We start from the raw sequence: 16,587 nt of genomic DNA, 5'->3' as shown, positions 1-16,587 counted from the left end.
AAACGTTTTCGTCACGTGAGTAGCGGCCTCTAGTGGGACAGTAGTTTTCAGATAAATGAAAAGAAGCAGGACAGTGGACCTCGAGGACTGTAGATAGAGACCCCTTAAACAGACTGAATGAACACGATAAAAGGTGCTAGGCTATGAAACAAACAATACAATGTTGCAACTAGGAATTAAAGCACATCCTGCTATTTAAATTGTAATATTACAAACTTTATTTTGTTTACCTTTATTTAACTAGTGTTCTGAACATAGTTCACAGTATGTACACAGTACACAGTATTTTGGTAAAACCCTGTCATACTGTCATTTTGCAATAAGTGAATCTGGATTAATCTGACCCTTCTCCTCTTAAAACATGTAAAATAAGATTATGTACTTTACATTAGGCCCATTATGGACTGGTTCTGTCTTGTCGAATTCTATTGTGGTTATTTACTGTATTTACTTAAAGAATTAGTTCACCTCAAGGAGCTGTTGCATTTGTTTGAACAAAAGTCAATCAAAGTTTTGCTTTGGTCTCAGCACTGAGCTGAATTTTTTAAAGAAAAAGAACAAATTCATCAGATTTTGATATCGTTCAGAAAATATTTTTTTCTTTTTCTGAGGCTGATGGATGGAGTGTCTTCTCCATTCTGTCCCAGTGTAGTTACACAAATGAGCCAGTGTGTGTCAGTGCCTCATCAGAGATGCATAGAGTGTGTTTGCTGCCCTGCAAACTCTGTCACTTTAAACTACAAGTTTTTGTAATACAACAAAGGCTATAGAGTACTTATAGGGTATAGATCTCCATAAGAATATTACAGGATACTTAAACATATTAAACTTATTTACACATTTTATCAATAACACAGACACATTCTCATGAGCGACGGCGGTAAAATAAAAATTAAAGTGAACCTTTCTTTGGGATTTCTACACATTAACCTTTCTGCACCCTGAGTGCCTTACTAGCCCACAGCATTGCCTTTAGCCATTATATATGGCAAGCAGTGCCAGGTTTGTGCTAGACTTGACTAGTCTACAACTAGGCTTTAAGATTGATGTCCTCTTTCTATGTTTGGCTAATTAGCAGCCACTACCATTAATACACATTCTCAGGATTTAATCACTTTGTCCCTGCAGGCTTTCGCTTGATGTGAAGAGAAATTATCCAGCAAGCATTGTAACACTGATCTTCATTAGAGAGAGGTATTTGCTTTGTCCACTTTGCATGGAAATGACTGCTCCGTTATGTTAATTGTTCATAAACTTTCATCATTTAGAGTTTATGTCCATTTGTGCCAACATGAATATTGGCCCATTAACTGTTTGTGCACCTGTGTGTAGGTTTTCATAGGTCCTGTATTGAAATTATGAGTCAGGTCAAAAGTCAGGGTAATTATTAAATTTTAAATCAAGTATATATGCCGTATAGTCAATGTAAGGTCTTCACTGATATAGTAATACCAAAGTGTAGTATTATCTTAGACTAAACAGCACTGTATGTGATGTCTATCCTTTTTCTCTGCAGCTACATATTGTAACTAAAACATCTCTCAGGGACTGAGAGAATCTGGAGAGACACTCATAAAGAGCAAACACAGCATTGTTTGACTCTACACCACAGCCATGCCTGTGTTCCCACTTTGTAATTTGACAAAAGCAATCCACAGATAATGATAAGATAAGATAATTGGCCTTGATTGTCACTGAACAGTGGGGCATTCATATCAAGTGCAATTCTCATCTTTATTGTTTATAGACCCCGGAGGCACCAGTTTTTAGCATGCAGCTCAAATTCATTTTGTTGTGTTTCTCTGTACTATATATGTGTGTGTGTGTGTGTGTAAAATGTTACAGAAACAGCAGACAGTCTAAAGGGATGTGGGCAGCAGTTATCGTCTACGCCTTATGTTTTCTGACAAACAGCACAAACACACAAGCCAGCCCATGGGACACAACTAGACAAAAGCAATCAAATCCTATCATTGAATTAGCAGCATATTGCTATGTTGTACTGCAAAAGCAATTATCGCCGGTCTCGTGATACAAAGTCATGCACATACACATGCAAGCGCGCTCACACTCAATTAAGGCAGCGATGGCAGTGTTCTGCTGTGAAAATGATTGCTTTTCAATTGGCATGACTCTTTGAGTCCACAGAGCAGTATTATGTATGCTAATGCAAGCTGTAAAGACGGATCTGGGGTTAAGGGGGGGCCCTGAGCAATTACACTACCTCAGAGCCTGGACAAGACACAGAATCTCTGGGCATGCAAGATACTTTTACAAGCTTTTTCATATTAAAAATATATATTTTAAACATCACAGGGATAACCCTGTCAAAAATGTGAAGCCTAACGTATAACTTTGGGTTAGGGGGTGAGGGAGGGCATTATGATTTTGAATGAGGTTCTTGTTTCATCTCTAAGATAGTTTTTTACATTCACATTTTCTCAGATGCCCTGTGATGAACTGGTGACCTGTCCAGGGTGTACCCCTGCCTTCCACCCAAAGAGAGCTGGGATAGGCTCCAGCAGATCACTGTGACCCTGGTTAAGGAATAAGCAGGTATAGATGATGGATGGATGAATTTTCTCAGATGTCAGTTAAAGCAGTAACCCTAAAGACTGGAATGGAGACTGCAGTGTTTTGTTCAGAGAAAGCTCAAGAAGATGGACAGTACACTGTCACTGAGGAGGATGAGCTGGTAGTGTTACAATATTAGGTTTGATAAAACAGTAATTATCTATATAAAGTTTTTAAAGATATAAAACATGATCTAATTAAAACAAAATACAGCTCACAGTTGTGGAATAAGGTTTTTGTTCTGCTCAGCCTTAAACCCTAAATCCTAAACTTTGGGCCCTCTAAAGCGACGAGCCTGAAAAACAGTAAGATGTGTAACTCTATTATGGTATGGACTGTACTGTATGTGTAATTTAAATGGTCAAAAAAAAACTTATGAAGCATTTGATTTGACATTTGATTAGATGGCACTATTACCATTTCAGAGCCCCTTTCCTTATGAATGAATCACAAGGTTCATTAAAAAGCACTTACAGATAATTATTATGGTTAAAACATGAAAGACAATGCAATGGGTGCAAAAATGTGATAGGCTCAACACTGGTACACCAGACACTAAAGGATCACTTATATACAAATTGGGTTCAAATTGTTACTGTTTTTATTTAGTCTATAATGTGCTCGTTCCAAAATTCATCAAAACGCTCAAGTTCTCCAGTCTAGTACTACAGCTTAGGTAATCAGAACTACTCATGCAATCAGCAGTAGCCACCAAAGCCCTGCAGGATTTATCCTCATAATAACTTCTAGTGCTTAAGAGCCTTTAATAGCTTTGTCAGGTTATATTTATTAGATTAATTTCTACAGATTTAATTGATACATGAATATTTTATTGTTTACTTCTTACATACTGTACAAGGCCTTTGGGGCCTTAGGAAACCGGGAGGAGTAAGTAAATCCATTTCATGGGAAGTCCCTTGAAACCCACTTTTTTGTAATGGAAATGTATGAAAATGTTTTAATTATTTAATGGATTCATATTTTAACTAGCCTTTTAGATTAGTCTAATTATTCTGGTGCTGAAATATAAATGCAATTTACTGATTGTGATAACTGAGAATAACACTGGCTGAAGTGGATTTCATAATATGTGGAAAAGAGTAAGTCTCCTGGTAATGCACGAAAAGCCACATGATGTTGAAAGAGACATGCTTTCATTTCTTTCTGTCTTTCTAGGTCTGCAATCCTCCTGGGCTCTTTCTTGTTATCTCTCTCTTATTTTGTCAGCTTTGCTATCTGTCACTGGATGCAAATACTGATACAGATACTAATGAAAATTACAATAATGTAAGATAATAATACTACAGATAATATTCAAAGAAAAGGTCTCTCTCTGGGTTGACTGACTTATTTGCACAAGCAGCTGAGGGACCTGAGTCAGTACTTTTTTTTATAGAAAGCATGCATTTCAATGAGACGCCTAAGATGAGAGTGGACATTCATTATGGATATTATGGAATACAGCATTTGTGACAGCTTGATTCATACAAAGGGCTACAAGTCAAGATATCTCAGCTTCTTGCATATATCTGGTGCTCTCTCTTTAAAAATCCCATTAATTGCTACATTAACTGCTGTCTTTATGAAAAGAGCAATGCTGAATCTCTGGAGTACCACTTTAATGTCCAAGAATACTTCACATGATAGTTTCTAATGCTTCATACAAAAGAATGACACCATTTCTATGCAAATAGTAAAAGTGTCTTCATGTGTTGTTATTTTAATTCAAATCTCTATAAGGAAAGGTAGCCTGTTGAATGTGGTAGTCTATATTTTGTTTTCTTTTTCTTTCAGAAATGTTCTAAACGTGTTTTAAACTTTGTGCACAATACATGTAGAGCATATTTACCACCTACTGTATATAACCACCTTGGGCTAGTATGGATAAGGCTGATTTCCTAATTGTTTTCTTCTTGTCATGGTACTTTTACGGAACAAATCCTTGAAGTGATGTACGTGCAATCACTCAACGAAACACTGGTCATGACTGGAAGTTGACTGACCCCTTCAGAACTTTGAAATTGTCACTTTAGTTGCGTCAAAGCCTTCATTTTTAATGCCAGCGGCCCTCTTCTGCTGGCTGGATGAATTGACCCACTGTTAAGCAGATAGCTGCCTGAGTCAGCCTCTAGAGGAGCTGAATACATTAACACAGTCTCTAATAGTGAGGTCTGACCTCAACTCCTACTCACAATACACACAACATTCCTTCAAGTGTGTGTGTATGAACAGAGTTTTGAAGGCCGGTCTGGATTCCAGTATTTTTTATATTCTGATGTTAAAAAAGCCGCTGTTTGTGGTACAACACATCATAAAATTAGATAAGTAGATTATCTTTAAATTCGACCAGTTAATTAATAATAATAATAATAATAATAATAATAATTAATAATAACCATTAATACATTTTATGGTGGTTGCTGTATTATCAACCATATTGCATTTAATCGTCCTATCAGAAGCAGAAATCACTGTATATTTTTGTAATTCTGTTTAAACATACCATATGTGGTCATATAGTTGTCAGTACTGGCCTAAAGGTTCTAAAAGATTATGAGAAGAAGGTCACCATGTTTGCTTGCTGGGCTGGAAGAGCAACATTTGCACTTCCACACATTACTACTGGTGAGATTCCCCAATGCAAAGGCCCTTAACCCCAAACTGCACAAAACACAGATAGACATTTTAGTTAAGGATTATATAATATGTGAGCCAGCATGATGAGCGAGAGGTAGAAGGACAGAAATAGAGACGAGAGAGGAGGATAACACTGTAGAGACTATATCTATGAGAGGACCTTCATCAGTGACCCTGGCAGTGCAGTAATTCCTGCATGGTTGAGTCATGTGGGATGTTTCTGGGTAGTCTCGGGGCCTAGCAGCCCTTTTTTGGGAATGTCATGTTTTAACAACTCCATTGCCTTTTAATTCCCGCTTCTGAAAGTCTGTCTGGAAGTACTGGAATGTGTGTGAGGCTGCACGCCAGACGTTAGTGTTTGGAAATAAACTGTCTGTCCAATTTGGCCTCATTCTCAGGGACAGTGGAGAAGCAAGCCTGCCAATACACAACACCCTCATATATGTCTGCACAAACATGGGTGTGTGCACGCTTCCAAACACACCTCACAGAAATACCTTTCTAAATTCTGAATTCCAGTTTGCGTTTGTGCTATCAGACATGCTCATGCAGCACACACAAATGTAAATGAAGCGTTTGGAATTACACTAAAAAACATACATTGTACAAAAACAAACCCATGCCTGAACACAGACACACAACACATGTACAGTAGATGCAAGAAAATACTGCACATGACACACCCTGAGCAGATACTTAAAAGTGTTTGTGAGAGTGTGTGTGTATTTGAGAGATAGAAAAGCTGATGGGAGACAATTTTTTTTTTTTTTTTATTATTATTTTGTTAATATTATTCCCAGAGCAGTGCTGATGAGTCTGATGGAATGGTTGCGATTCAACTGCAGGAGGCTCCTTGGAGACTAGTAGAGTTAATGGACCATGTGTGTTCATATTATCATCTGTTTGTGCGTATGTGTATGTGTGTGTGTTACAGTCTAAAAAGAAGGACCAATGGAGGAGTGTGATGAAATAAGCCACAATAACATAAAATGAACCGAATTGTTCCCTAAAGGCACAGTGTTAGGAAAATGACAAAATAACTCCGACCTCCCACATCCAAGCCGAGACACCACCCATTTAGAATGGCTAAAGATTGAACATCACTAGTTTTTTGATAAAACAATGACAAATGAGGGAAATGAGTTGAGGAAACTTATCTTTGAACATAAAATCTATTGCCTTTTACTGGAATTATCACTGAACTTGAAAACTGTTGTTTCTGGAGTGAGATATTTGAAATAAACATTTTGACATTGACCAAAAACTTTGACTGGCTCCAGGCGATTTCAAGATAAGACAAAAACAAATTCCTCACATATTCTACACCACAAATATAATAACAACAGTAAATATCTTTGATTATATTCTGCAGAGTAATTTCAAATCCACCTCCTCTCCTCTCAGAATTGCACATAACATTTTACACTCGAGTTCTCCACATTTTGTAGGTGGTCCCCTGATTCTTTTCATTTAAACAGCTCAAAGAAACAACTTTCTTCAGTGTGTTTCATTTGTAACTTTGTTAACTAGGTTGATTTGCTAGGATCTGGTAATGTAACATCCAACTTAATAGAATAATGTGTGACATGCTGACTGAGTGTTGAGTCAAAAACTATATTTATTTGAAATCTAGGGCATGTAATGCAGAAGAATCCAGTATAAAAAGAAATCCCCATTCTCCAGTAAACCAATTGTTGCTTTAATGCATTGTGCAGAATGCAAGGAACAACACATTTGTAGATGATTACTTGCTAATATGAATGGTGTTATTCTAGTGCATTTATCCCATGACTGTTGAGATGGAAAAAAAACGGTTGCTAAAATTATTTTTCTGAGATCAGAGTAAAATCCTACCACTTTTTTTGGCATTTTTTTTCTGAAAAGCCTTTAAACTCATAGATTCTCACTAAAACCTTGTATGCTCTCGCTGGTGCCTTTATCAACATGCCCACATCACATTTCAGTGGGGTTCTGTTTTAAATCTTGCCAACTCACTTGAATATTCTCTCCTCCACTTTTTATCCTGCCCAGGGAACATGCGGTTGGGATCCATGCCAATATCTCCCTCCTAAAACAGCTTGGGTAACATCTTACTATTCCCCTATGGCCCCCCTGCTGGGGTTTGTGAAACCTTGTGAGTCACAACCATAGTTTCTCTGAAATTCTTCTTTTAATTTTGCTCTATAACTCCAGCAAACAGCTTGGTTGCTTCTGTCAGCCACTACTTTCTAGTTTAGAGTTCCCAATCTCAGATTTTTGGGTGTACTAAACCTTTCCTGGCACCCCTATTCCCAGTCTGATCCATCTCACCACCAGATGGAGATAAGCTGACACTGAACCCCTTACTCCTCATGTGTGCATAACAAAAGTCTGTTGAAATGACAACGCAGTGACCCATGATACTCTTATATCCTTTACCTTTTGTGGCTCCTTGTTTGTGCACATGGTGTTTTTTTATGGACAGTCTAAGGCAAGTGGGATAATATGGCACTGAGGTTCAGCTCAAGGAGGCAATTGCTAACCCTTTCAGATATTCCAGCGATTGCCAAATGTTTATTTTTCATCTAAATAAGGTACAGTGTGTGTCGGCAATTCGTGGTGGTAAAAATGCTGATTATACCTTAAAAAGCCAATATTGAGCAAGCTGATTTATATCGGTCTAATCCTACTTTAAAGTGCTGATGTGCTGTTGCTGCCAACCCCCTGTAAGACACATCAAAGTTCATATGAACACATCAAACACAGAACAACACCCTGGCACTGAAAACACAGAAAGCCAGCTGTGTATCAATGTGTGTGCGTGTGTGTGTGGGTGTGTTTGTGTGTATATCCATGAGTTAATGTGTATTGAATGAATTTATTTGCACACATGTGGGCACCATACTGACTTTTGGTTGGGTATCAGGCCTCCTGCCATGTTAGTGTGAGAGCTGGAATGAACTGTATGATTACTGCTAGCAGAGGGACATACTGACATAGTAGTTCACAGGGTAACTATGAGATAAACAGAATGATGTGAGAGGAGGATTAGATGATGGAAAACGCAGGAAGAAAGCATGAACTCTGGAACAGCCTGCTTAAGGAGTTTAGACTTGTACAATCCAGCCCCCAGTCACTATTTAAAATGAAATTTCATAGGATTGCTCTAATATATTTTATTCAATTATTCGTTTGACCAAAAAACAGCAGCAGGCACAGCTGCACACCAGCACAAGTGGTTGGTGTGTTCCTGAAGTTAATCAAGTCTATTAATGGCAAGCAAAATAAAACCAGAGGTTTCTTTTGTAACCTAATTCTGTGAGCGAGGAAATGTTCTGCTGAGCTCGAGGCCCCTCCAAACCATGTACCAATCAAGGGAATAAATTATTCCTTCACCAAAAAATCCAATGTTCACATTTTTGTTTGGCTTTGCCCTAAAACATATTCATGTCAAGTGCCCTTGTGTGATCAGTCCGTACATATGAAACATTAAGAATGGATCTGTATGTACTGTGCCTTGATGTCACTATTGGGAAGGACATATTAGAACTAGTGAAAATGAAAAATGTAATAATTCCATCCATCCATTATGTGTACTGCATGTTCTTATCAAGGGTCATGGTGGGGCTGGAGCTAGTCCCAGCTGACATTGGGCAAGACGAGGGTTACACCCTGCACAGATCATCAAGCTATCACTGGGCTGTCATGTAGAGACAGAAAAACACTAACACCTACTTGCAATGTAGAGTCACCAGATGACCTGCATGCATTTGGACCGTGGACGAAAGCCTCTGCACACATGGGGGAGAACGTGCACACTGGATAATGGATGTGGACCTAACCTAACTGTTGCAATTGCAAACCACCCCTTAAGCTTCAAAAATGGTACAATTCAGTTTCAACTGGACTTTCATTAAGATTGCACCAGTTTGTTGAAAATCTGAACCCTTTATAATCATTCCTGCAATCAATACTTCAATTATCATCACCATCAATATGACTGCATTAACAAACAAGTCCATGCTCACTTGCTACTTGAGATTGTTTAAAAATGTGGTGGCCAAATTGATCCACTTTTAGAGAAAATGTAATCAAACAGAGAGTCTATTCTCCTCCAGAGCTCATTTGCATTTTCCTTGGTGTTAGCAACTCAGCTTCACAAACTCTTTCCCTCACTTACACATACAGACACGCACACATAGATGAGGGGTGTGCGTGGGCCGATAGAAAGGAGAGGAATCCCTGATAAGCCAGTAGCCTGGCGGAGGGCATAGAGAGAGGAATGGCAGCTATGTCGGGCATTCACAACACTGTGTGGTGTCACCAAACAAAGCCTTCCCTTCTCCCGCCTGTCAAAGACACCATTGTGGCGCGAGGAGAGAGCCTTTATATCGCACACACATTCCACACATGCTCCCCCCACCACACACACACACACACACACACAAATAAAAAAAAAGATCATATGAACCTACACATATACAGATAAAGATTATAACACTAAAACATTATATGGGCTTTGTATTTTTACTTTAACAGTGTACATCCTAAATGCTCACCAAAAGAAATATTAGGATAAACATAAGCCCCAAAAATGGCTACAAACATATGTAAAAAAGGTACACCATCAACATGTGCATGTAGACATTGTATTTTTTCCTATGTATGTTCACACATTACTATATTCAAATCATAAACAAACAGAAATTTGCTTCTTTCGCTTTCGGCTGGCTGCATTGACAGGATGGAGATTTCCAGCAGAGAGGCTGGCATTCCCAGCATGGAGCCCCCAGTGAGTCACCTGTGAAGGAGGAGAAGCTCCCCTGCCCACTGGAAGTGTGGGAAGTTAATGACAGCTGACACACTCACAGGGGGGTTGACAGCAAGAGTCTATGATGGTTGTTCTTGTAAGAGAGAGGGAAGCTGTCTGTGAGGGAGTGTGTTAGCCTCTTCCTGTTGCTCTGACAAGCTCCTGACTGCTCCTGCCACCTTCACCTCATGCACAAAGGGCTCATGGGAAGGTAGACATGACAGGAGGGTGGGACTCCCAGATGTCCCATGTCTGATTTTGCAGAGTGACACTGCAAACACCTGTCAATCACTGTCAGGGCAGGACGAGAGCTACAGTGCAGTTGGAATGTGCATGTTTGAATGTTTGGGATACATAAAACAGAAAAGGAATGAGACAAAGCTTTAAATGTTAAAAATTTGGGCTGTAGGGGCATTACATTACAGAATGTAGCAGTGAAGGAAAAAAAACACGAGTGTTTTAATATGAAAAAAGAACAGGTTTGAGCAAACACAAGTCTGTTACTGTATCACTGAAAAAGACACCTAATCTAAAAGCCACACTGACTTTAATGTATTGGGTCAATTGCTCTATGAATCAGTAAAAGGCATGACAAAAGGACCGTAGGTGGAAAACACAGCCATACCTTAAACAGACAATGCAGTCAAACCTCTAGATCTGTATTAAAACACACTCATTTTGTCATTTCAAAGATGTGTGTGTGGAAGGGCATGGGTGGGAAGCTGATGCTGACAAGTTGAAACTTTTTGGGGCCGGCTCATCTGTCAGGCTTGTAGAGAGTTTCCCAGCATGGGGGTCACCATCATAGAGGAAGCTCCCAACTTCACTTCCCCAGGTTAAAGTGAATGGGCCCACTGGGTCTCTGGTCTGGACAAGAAGTCCTGCTGAGTGGCTCTTTGGCTGCGGGGTGGCAAGTTAGATTGGTGGATAAAGATCCAGACAGTGGGGCTGAGTAGAGGGACAATAGTGGGACAGTAGAGGCCAGGAGGGGAGCTGAGAATTACCTGCCAATTAGGCAAAGTTAATGTGAAGAATGATGGGTGTCAACCTGTCAGAACCCGGGGAGGTGGGGGATCAGCTGGATAAGCACCATGTTATCCCTCAGATTACACTGTCTACTGACATGATCTCTCTCTCTCTCTCTCTCTCACACACACACACACACACACACACACACACACACACACACACACACACACACACACACACACACACACACACACTTACCCTAACCTTAGCCAATACAACTGCATGTTTAACCCCAACCACAGCCTTACCCTAAGTCTGTGTTGTATTTCGAAAACAGATACTGGATCTTATTGTGCATTTATAGACACATTGCAATTCTACTCTTCTGTATTGTAATTACAGTCTATGGTATGTTTTTGTATATATCATATGCATACTGTAGCCTATATCAAACTGCCTACACAGTTGAATTTTAGAAAGACTAGAACCAGTACAGTTTTATGTAGACAATGGTATTTCAGATTTTTAGTCCCAAATGAAGCATTATTTAAACAGATCCATGAAAATTAATGACATATTGATAGATGGTGAAAACATGAACGTAAGTGATATTTTTAATTAAGCTGTTTTAATTGTTAGTGAACAATTGGTTTCAGTGACAGCTAAAGTGAATAAAAAACAAATACACAATGTGGGTCAGTGGTCCAGGAATGCCCCTCTGTGGCTCTGGTATGTATGGTATGGTCATTATGGACAGCATAGGACAGTAGCAGCAGGTGGAGCCACTTAACACATGCTTGGATGATTGACATGGAGGTAGCAGAGAAAGAGAATCCCCACTGTTGTGTGTTCTCCTTTCCAATTGATCTGGCACTAAAATAGTCACACTATTGCTTTTTTCGGGGGAGAGAGGATCTTTTACTATTACTACTAGTCATTCTAAATAAAATTGTTAATGATGATTGAGTGCTGTCACTTATATTACAACGTCCATCTTGTCCTTTAGATTTGTCTCCAATGAAATCTTAGACAATTCACAAATATCTACCATCAGTATATGTACTTATTGTTATTGTTAAATGCTTTTATAACATGACACTGCAAGTACATCACAACAATGCAGAACTATTAGTACAATAAACTACTATGACAGTTTGATTAGTGAATATAAAAATTGTACCTATAAAAAGTAAATACCACACCTCTACTGCAGATACCAAGACAAGATAGTGACAAATTGTTGTTTCTATAAGCTCTGTTTTAGACATGTATACATGTGTGTGTGTACATGTATACATGTGCATGTGTTGAGAGAGAGCATTTCTAAGTGGGTTTAGGGACAGAAAATACTCCTTAACCAGGGGAATGAATATCAAGCTCTTATGTTGTACTATAAGATTCTGCCCTGTTAAAGATCCTTGCGATGCTGACGCCTCTATTTTGATGAAAAGACAGATTCAACTTTGCCATTTATTCAGTGCCTGACCAATGGATTGACTTCATTTTGAGGGTCAGCAAAAACCACTGAAACATTGAGAACAAGACAAGGTCAAGAAATAAATAAACTTTAAGTTGAAAACATCTGTAGTATTTAACATGGGTGAAAGAAAATATTATCCAAATTATCAGTTCAACTGCCTGATTCTAACCTGTATAAAAAAGCAGATATCGGTCTACCTCTTAAATAGTGGACTTTTCTTCCTCACTTCTTCTTTTCCTTTCTGTTGCTCCCTTCAGGGGTCGCCACAGTGAATCATCTGCCTCCATTTAACCCTATCCTCTGTATCCTCCTCACCCACACCAACTATCCTCATGTCCTCCTTCACTACATCCAAGAACCTCCTCTTTGGTCTTCTTCTAGGCCTCCTTCCTGGCAGCTCTAACCTCAGCATCCTTTTACCAATGTATTCACTGTCCCTCCTCTGAACATGTCCAAACCATCTCAATCTGGCTTCTCTGGCTTTTTCTCCAAAACATCTAACATGAGCTGCCCCTCTGATGTCCTCAGTCCTGATCCTATCCATCCTCGTCACTCCCAGAGAGAACCTCAACATCTTCAGCTCTGCTACCTCCAGCTCTGCCTCCTGCCTTTTTCTCAGTGCCACTGTCTCTAAACCAGACAACACTGCTGGTCTCAACACTGTCTTGTCCACCTTTCCTTTCATTCTTGCTTTTTTGTCACACATCACACCTGACACTTTCCTCCACCCGTTCCAACCTGCTTGCACACGTCTCTTCACTTCTTTTCCACACTCTCCGTTGCTCTGGACTGTTGACCCTAGATACTTAAAATCCTCCACCTACTTCACCTCTACTCCCTGTATCCTCACCGTTCTACTTCAGTCTCTCTCATTTACACACATGTACTCTGTTTTACTGTGGCTAACCTTCATTCCTCTCCTTTCCAGAGCAAACCTCCACCTCTCTAGGTTTTCCTCCACCTGCTCCCTGCTCTCACTACAGATGACAATGTCATCTGCAAACATCATGGTCCACGGAGATTCCTGTCTAACCTCATCTGTCAGCCTGTCCATCACCACAGCAAACAAGAAGGGGCTCAGAGCCAATCCTTGGTGCAGTCCCACCTCCACCTTGAACTCCTCTGTCAGCCCTACAGCACACCTCACCACTGTCTTACAGCTCTCATACATGTCCTGCACCACTTGAACATACTTCTCTGCCACTCCAGACTTCCTCATACAAAACCACAGCTCCTCTCTCAGCACCCTGTCATACGCTTTTTCCAAATCTACAAAGACACAATGCAGCTCCTTCTGGCCTTCTCTGTACTTCTCCATCAGCATTCTCAAAGCAAATATGGCATCTGTGGTTCTCTTTCTTGGCATGAAACCATACTGCTGCTCACAAATGCTCACTTCTGACCTCTGACTCATCAGCTTTATTCCTCAGTAGTTTCCACAACTCTGCATGTCTCCCTTGTTCTTAAAGATGGGCACCAGTACACTTCTCCTCCACTCCTCAGGCATCCTCTCACTCTCCAAGATCTTGTTAAGTGGCCCAGTCAAAAACTCTACTCTCTACTCTCTCCTAAACACTTCCATACCTCCACAGGTATGTCATCAGGACCAACTGCCTTTCCACTCTTCATCCTCTTCAACACCATCCTCACTTCATCCTTACTGATCTTTGCTACTTCCTGCTCCCCAACAGTCACCTCTTCCTCACTATAGTGTGATAATGCCTTTATTATGATAATGTTAGTTTATGTCTAACCAGTGGATTTGTGTTTGTTAAAGAGGAAATTAAAAAGTTGAAACCTGCCTCATCCTGTTTAAAATTAAATTCAGTTTTTCCTGCCAACTGTTTCTTTGAAGTCTGTGAGAATAACTGTAATCCTATTTCTTTGTTAATGCTGAGTGTCAAAATTACATAAAAGTGTTAAATACAATCTGCTATCTGGTAAGACCAGGTAAACTATGACAAACAAGATAAATATGTTTTGGCTTTGAATGGAGTTTGTACTAATCCACACCTAATAATTTATTTACATTATCTATTTTTGTTCTTTATATATTTAAACTTCACACAAAGACAGAAAATATATAAAACAGCATTTTACGTTAAACTGCCCCTTTAGGGGTACTAATCCTCCACTAAGAATGTCATACTGCTTCCATGGGAAAGTTTTAATATCTCATAAAGGTTGCTGTTGATACTTTGCTGCTTTAGCTGGGGATGGGCTAATTACTGCTGTTATTGTTGGCAATAAAAATAGTCTATTATCTGAAACCCAGAAATAGGGGTATTAGTGCATAAAAAAATCATAAAAGTTGAATCCCTGCTCCTCTGCAGTCAGAGCTGTAGTGGAGCAGTCTACAGTGGAGACTGAGCAAGGGAAACAGGTGTTGGTTGCTAAATGTGCTTTCACTGAGCAGAGGAATGACAGCTATGTACTGGCCTCTGTGGTTACTGGCACACTACCCAGAGCAGAGCTCACAGAAACAACCTAGTGCTTCTGCTGCTGCAGCTCCCCCAGCCTTTATGAATGAAGTGCCTCTCCCTCTGATGGGAGAGGGATTTTGGATTATTACATGGATTTGGAAACACACAATAAGAGCAAGGACAGAGCATGAAGTTACTATATAATGTCTATATGGATCTTTATTCAAGAAACAAGCTAAGCTTCATTGTCTTTTCTAGCACCAAAGGTTCAACAATTTAATGGGAGCGCCCTGTAGTTTCACAGTCTATGCTGATAGTGTCAGACTCTCTAGTGATCATCCATTTAGTGTTAGTTCTTCTGTTGATATTTTCTACTTTGAAGGACTAAAAATGAAATTTTTAAAACATTTCTCCAGAAATCCAGGGAGCGGAAACATCATCATGTACTGTATCCTGTCTGCTCTGTGTGTGGGCAGGCAGAGGAATGTGACTGGCTTATGTTATGGGTGAATGTTCTTGCTGTACATTGTAAACAGGCATAAATGTTGATCTTCTCCTGTGGTGTAACTCTGTATTAAATTTTGATTTAACAGCCTGCACTTAGCTGTTGGTGCTCTAACAGACCCCATGCTTGCCACGCTCAGGACCTGTGTAAATATTCCCTACCTCATGCCATACGGGCCTACACATATAAACAGCAGCCCCATTCAGACTGTTACAAATGCCTGTTTTCTTTAGGCTCCATTTCCAATTAAACATCCTGAAATAATAAACGTGTACAGAGAAAAAAATGGTGATCAAAATTGACTTAGGAAACAAATTGAACAGAGCTATGAAGACTCTCAATCAAGATTTTTATGTTCACAGTTGATCAAATATTACAGTATACAGTGGGTACGGAAAGTATTCAGACCCCTTTAAGTTGTTCACTCTTTGTGCCATTGCAGCCATTTGCCAAAATCAAAAAAGTTCATTTTATTTCTCATTAATGTACACTCAGCACCCCATCTTGACAGAAAAAAACAGAAATGTAGAAATTTTTGCAAATTTATTAAAAAAGAAAAACTGAAATATCACATGGTCATAAGTATTCAGACCCTGTGCTCAGTATTGAGTAGAAGCACCCTTTTGAGCTAGTACAGCCATGAGTCTTCTTGGGAATGATGCAACAAGTGTTTCACACCTGGATTTGGGGATCCTCTGCCATTCTTCCTTGCAGATCCTCTCCAGTTCTGTCAGGTTGGATGGTGAACGTTGGTGGACAGCCATTTTCAGGTCTCTCCAGTGATGCTCAATTGGGTTTAGGTCAGGGCTCTGGCTGGGACAGTCAAGAACGGTCACAGAGTTGTTCCGAAGCCACTCCTTTGTTATTTTAGCTGTGTGCTTAGGGTCATTGTCCTGTTGAAAGGTGAACCTTCGGCCCAGTCTGAGGTCCTGAGCACTCTGGAAGAGGTTTTCTTCCAGGATATCTCTGTACTTGGCCACATTCATCTTTCCTTCAATTGCAACCAGTCGTCCTGTCCCTGCAGCTGAAAAACACCCCCACAACATGATGCTCCCACCACCATGTTTCACTGTAGGGATTGTATTGGGCAGGTGATGAGCAGTGCCTGGTTTTCTCCACACATACCGCTTAGAATTAATGCCAAAAAGTTCAATCTTGGTCTCATCAGACCAGAGAATCTTATTTCTCATAGTCTGGGAGTCCTTCATGT

Source organism: Mastacembelus armatus, chromosome 21, assembly GCF_900324485.2.
Source record: "Mastacembelus armatus chromosome 21, fMasArm1.2, whole genome shotgun sequence".
Classification (NCBI taxonomy): Eukaryota; Metazoa; Chordata; class Actinopteri; order Synbranchiformes; family Mastacembelidae; genus Mastacembelus; species Mastacembelus armatus.
The sequence above is the reverse complement of the archived record's forward strand: the minus strand, read 5'-3'. Positions refer to the sequence as shown.